Consider the following 6,162-nt stretch of genomic DNA (forward strand, 5'->3'; position numbering starts at 1 on the left):
ATAAGAATTAGACATAAAACAATACAGTTATAGGTGAAGGGGGAAATTGTTACCCAGGGGTACGAGTCAAAGATCAGATTAGTGCTCAGTCAGTATTACATTCTGCTTGGAGAACCCTGCAACACCTCCTTGTATCTCAGCTCCACTAAAACATATAACAGCAAAGAGCGTTCAGTGGGAGTCCTACAAGTGTACAAACAGTAAGTAATTTGACTGTGACTGAGGACACGAGACAAGTTATTAAGAAGTTATTAGTTTTTTCTGCTGTGTGCCCAGATTCTGTCATCTACCATGAAATGTCTCATATCTCTGGATAACTCACAATGGGTATCTTTTATTTGATATTTTAGAATTTGATTTTTCATTTTTCAAATTTCATATCCTGTTTGGATGCCGCCATAATGCCTTGGATTTCTCTCATCATTTTTGTAAACATGCAACCAGTCAATTTAGCACGAATATTTTAAGACCCCATGAAATGTAAATCAGAGCTCAGTACACAAAGTTAATTTTCATAGAGGGGAGTTATGGGCAGACGTTCGGCTGAATGTCGAATGCCCTGCATTTATAACGATCAGAATTTTCTTTTAATTTCAGGAGATATCGATTAAAACTCCACCAGCAGTGATGAAAGTTTGTAGTTAAATAAATATTTATTCTGCCCATGATTTTAGAAACTTACTGGGAGCCCTGACTGTGGATTGCAGCTAGTGGGCTAATACTATATACTGATAAAGAATTTGTGCACGTAATGCCTTGGAAACCCTTTCAAGGTACATACACATAAAGCTCACTACATGACACCAGCTGTCAGGTCAACTGTGATGCGTCAAAGGGCCAAATGAGTCATCAAACTTTACAATTAATGAAGAAGAAAAGTGGGTTAACATGTCACAGCCTGTTTAAATTCTGTGCTATATGTGCTATTTCTGATCTTTGACACCTGCAATGTTCCACAAGAGACTGGTGCATCAATTAAGGACTGGCATACCATCTTTTTTGATCTTACTTCAGGGGGTCTTTAATGTTAGAGAAGCAAAAAAAAATCATTGAGAGTCACTGAACATTACTTTTCTCCGGGAGCATACAAATGACCTCCCTCCTGTGTTGTGCTGTGTTTCAGGGATTGTGTGGGAAGGAGAAATAATGTATTCATTTTCCATTAATAAGTAAAAGACAGATCAAGTGAAACTTTTCAAGCAGCACCAAAAGCATCCACAAGGATTTATTGTCATAAACAGCCAGCCCCCAGACTGTGGTCCACAAACTCTTATTTTTTTCTCTCTTTTTGTCTTTATCCTAAAGAAAAGTTAGACGAGCTGATATGATGCCAGAAAAAAATGTGCGGAGGAATATGTGCTTTGTGCTGCTGTAAAAGTAAAAAATATGACCTTTTGAGGATAGCAGAATGGAGAAGTAAAAGGTCTGCGAGGCTGGAGATATCAGGCTCCCCCCTGAAGCGTGACACTTGGCCAATTGCAAGCTGATGCGATTTAGCGTGAGACAAGACAGAGAGTGATAGTGAAATAACAAAGCAGCTGGGCCTCCCTGTCTCAGGCACTGTTGGTGATCCTGTAGTTTCTTCCGCAACTTTACAGAGAGTCTGCGGATTAGTTGGTGAATCAATAACTGTTTACAGTGGACAGCGGCTGCTCTGCCACATCATATATTATTTATGTACAAGTTAAAAGCATTAGTTATCATTCCTGGCTAGAACAGACAAAGGGTGGTCCAACTGAGAGACCTTTATATTTTATTTATATATACTTAGACTTAGACTTAGACACAAGGTACATACAGATTGAAGTTACTTTATAAAAAGTATGGATCTTAAATCAGTATATGAATAGTTTTATAATTAGTGGCTAATGATCCATGTAGAGCCATTAGAGAGTTCTTATGTATGGGTGGATGGGTTGCGTGGGTGTTATCATGCAGCTCCTCACCCAGAGATAGGAGTTGTGTTTAGTACTTACAATACTGCCAGATCATTCTCAGCCTGAATAATGTAGAAAGAGCGTCTGCCATGTGGAAAGAATACTGTTCACAGTCCAGGATGAATGCAGAATACTTTTCACAGCATTCGCTCCATTCTCATTCTCTCTTTAGAATCCTTTGTGGACAAAGATCGAGAGCGGTGCCGCGTGAGCAGTTCTCTCTAACATTTAAACGATGCAGGGGTTCTTCGGATTGTATTCTCTAAAATAAAAGTGACGTGAAAGAATGGAGCAGTTGACCCAGAACATATCAGGGGGCTTTTCGTTCAAATGGTCTTTACAACATTCTGGCTCTTAGCTCTTGATAAAGAGTTTGTCTCAGATATACAGTAGTGGGACTATGGAAAAAAAAAAGGCCTCCGTTGGGGTAGTTTATCAAATGCAGAACCTTCTGTCGAGATTCACGTGAAAATCCTTAGCCCATTATACTTATCTCTTATGACTCAAACCTACTTTCTCCTCTGCACATGAAGCCAGGTAAAACATACCTTTATTTTAGGCTGCTTCCTTAACACTCATATAAACTAGACAGTTTCCTCACATTTGGAATTATGCTTTTATCCCACAGACTGGACAAGCAAGTTTATTAATATATAGTACTGGATCATGCTGAGGAGTAATGCACCCACTGTTTAAATGCCTCCTCATTAAGAGGTAGGATTTAATAATGAGCACGATAAATTTCTAGTCTGCATTATACTGTAATGGGAAAGATGACTGCATAATTTATGTCTACTTTTTGTTGTGTACCCTGGTAGCTATTGTAAAGCCCCCCCCCCCCCATCATGCACCTATCCTCTATCTTTGCTGCATTACTACTAGAATGTCTCAGATGTTGTATATGCATGTTGTAATGTAGAACTCTTAATTTTCCAAGCTTCACCTATTTTCTTCTTTCTTTCTTTCTTTTTTTTTTTAGCAGCGGAGTAGTTTCACTTAGCCAGACCATTGTACATAGAGTAATGGCATGTCTGCAACCATGTTTCAGCTTGGGTGGTGCAGAAAAACAGATTTGGTTTATTTATTTATTTATTTATTTGACAAACAATAGCTATCATCATAGAAGGCATGACATGATAGGGCCACCCCTCTGAAGCAAAGTAGCAAGTGAATTTTGTTAAGAGATGATCATACGCAGCTGAAAAGATTCCTTTCAAGCTCATAGAGGCTGTCAAGAGTGAGACTCTCCTCCTCAGGTTTTCATCATAAACCTACTGGCATCCTGCTACCAGCTCCATTGTTGTTGTTTGGGGTTGTAGGAGGATTGTGAAAAAAAGCAAACAGTGCAGCACACCAGGGTGTCTTGATCCAGCCTTCAGAAAATGTCTGTGTCTCTGTTATGGATGTATGAGAGGAAATTGGAAAAACGAAATGAGGTTAAGAAAATGTAATGGTTCCCAGGATGTTAATCTCCTGTTCTGTTTTGCAGAAAGCCTCCCCAGTGTGCTCCCGTCCTAAACACAATAGAAAAAAAAATCGTAAAGGTGCTAGTCATATGATGTAGCTTAGCAGAATGCTTCAGCCATTTATCATTGTTATGAAGGCTATCATGGGACCTTGCACAAGAGTCCTTTATAATAAGTGCTCTGTTCTCTCATATTTTCAGTGCTGCCACACAGATGCATACACCCCACACAACAAATATGAGTGGTTGTTTAGTCCTTGTGCTTCTGCTGCATTCAATTTATGCACCCTGCTGTAATATGATATCCTTAAACTCTTAAATCAAAAAAAACAAACAAAAAAAACAAATGGCTGAGCTCTGTTTCCCCTTCTCACAAACAGTTATTTTCTAAATCATGTCCCAATTGTTTCACTTCCCTCTCTTCCTTTAAACCATGTTTGTGGTTCTTTATAAAATGAACATAGACATTTAGGCTGTAAATCTTTGCTTCTACTGCTCACACTGTTTTGTGTTGAGATGTAATGGCAGTAAATGCCGAGCCCTTTGCAGCACGCCTTGAATAGCACCATAACAAAGCATACCTGGCTCGGCTGAATGCCATGTGAGAATTCCCTCTTTAATAGCTTAATTTAAACTGGGCCACGTACTATGTCGGCCATTGTCTGAAAAATATTGTCACGCTCCATTTTTACACCTTGCCGACAGTAAATGGAAACACAACAAACTGAAATTATTAAATGGAGTGATCAATTATCATTTTCCACCCTGCCAGTTCTGGTGTGGGTGGAAGATGTATTGTGTGTGTGTGTGTGTGTGTGTGTGTGTGTGTGTGTGTGTGTGTATATATATATATTTTAAAAAAATTTGACAGCCATATACACAACAGTAACACCATGACATTGTTTTCAGTTGGAAGTGTGTAATTTTTGTCATGGCAGGGTAATATAATTCCGCCCTGACATATCATAGTAAATCATAGCATGTGCACACGTGCTTACATGGATGATACGACTGAGTGTTTGTCTTGACTTTTGTTTCTGATGCATTTTGGGCAGTGACTCATAGTACTCATCCAGTGCTTTAAAGTGCTCTGCCATCCCATCAGTTTCGGGCACAAAGCCAACTGGCATCCAGAAGTTATTTCAGGCTCTCGTGAAGCTATGCAAAACTCAAGTTCCCCTTCTCAACACACAAAGCCTCCAATTCTTAAACTCTGAAGACACTATGGTTTGATGTCCTCAACTGTCTGTGCTTTTGAGGTTTGGTGGTGGGGGTTGAGTCGGGGCCGGGCGTCTTCCATGAATTTGAAGGAAGCCTAGTTCAAAGACAGACAGACACACACACACTCATCTTTTCTTGTTGTCAGCTTGCTCCTCTGGTTCCGTGGTCGCAGCACGTTGTGTCCTGGGCCTCTTTTGGGAAAGGAACAGAGGGGTCTTGAGAGTCTTCTTCTTAATCTGTGAGGCCACTGTGAATGGTCTCCTTTTTTCTTTTAAGTGCACTTCATGCTGTGCACAAGCAATGTAAAAAATATATTGTATGAGACTATCATTTAATACAATGCTGTAGATTCAAACCATGTAATCAGTTGAACAGTACACCATGCATTTTGGGATAGATGTGTGGAGCTCACTGTTATTGCTCAGCCGAGATGATGCTTTGTCTTATCTTTTGATCACATCTTGTTTTGATCACATCGAGCTGTTTTTGTTATATTTTAAAGCTCTGCTTTGTAGGGGTATGTATAATATTGTGAAATAACTTCATGCTGCGGGATAAAATCTCTTGTTTCTCTTCAAAGTCTGACATGCCTTACTTACAAGTTAGACATTATGAATAAAGATAAACACACTAAAATGAAAGTGGAGAAGGAGCAAATTTTCACATTGCAACACATTGTACTTTTTATTTAGATTTCAGGCAAATGAATATAGCATACTGATTATGTTATCAGTGTTATTAAATATTGTAGGCACACTTGTTCTTGCATGTGTAAGTCCATGAAAGCACATGCGCAAGCTGAAAGAAGAAAATGAAGCTGTCATTTCATTTCATTAACTCTTATTAGGGCTGCATTATCAGTTCTCCACTTTTTGCCAACTAAGTTACTTAGTACTGAAAGTGTGAAGTGCTGAAAGTTAGTCGTGAATGTTTGATCAGATTAGCTCTTTTGTTATTCTTTGATCAGATACAGTATATCGTATTTTTAGGCAAAGTCCTCATATAGCTGTTTGTTTCAAAGTTTTTTGCATCAGAGGGTATTGATCTGTTACTGGAAAAGAAAATCAGTGACTGGCAGCACATTACACCTCAGAACTGTTTTCTAATCTAAACCTTTGCCTATCTGCTCTGCTCAAATCTAGAGAATACATGTGGTCACCCTCGAGTGTCTGAAGGCTCAAAAAGATACAGAGGTGTAACATGCTGCTAATTTTAAGAATCAAGCTGCAGAACACACGTGGCAACAGGACAAAATTAGAAATAATCCTTTATCATACATTGACAGTGGGTGTATCAGTGGTTGGTAACAATTATGGCCAACCATAATGTCTTCCAATGCAAAAGCATTGTGCTTTCAATACCACATATTACACATTAGTCATAGGTGAAAATATACTCTGCAGCCCCAATACACTGCAAAGGTTAGATAATATCTCTTTTTATGTTGAATTCACGTTTCTGGACATATTGAAAATCTAGCGGTTCTTGTGCACGATAGCACTTATTTGGAATAATAAACAATAACAAAACCACAAATAA

The 6,162-nt window shown here is 38.8% G+C and overlaps 1 protein-coding gene across 4 annotated transcripts in view; it reads left to right on the forward strand.

The window, feature by feature from the left end:
- Positions 1-6,162, forward strand: part of furinb (furin (paired basic amino acid cleaving enzyme) b) — a 70,255-nt gene that overhangs the window by 16,779 nt on the left and 47,314 nt on the right. The gene's annotated exons all lie outside the window — the stretch shown is intronic.

This window comes from Toxotes jaculatrix, chromosome 5, assembly GCF_017976425.1.
Source record: "Toxotes jaculatrix isolate fToxJac2 chromosome 5, fToxJac2.pri, whole genome shotgun sequence".
Taxonomy (NCBI): Eukaryota; Metazoa; Chordata; class Actinopteri; family Toxotidae; genus Toxotes; species Toxotes jaculatrix.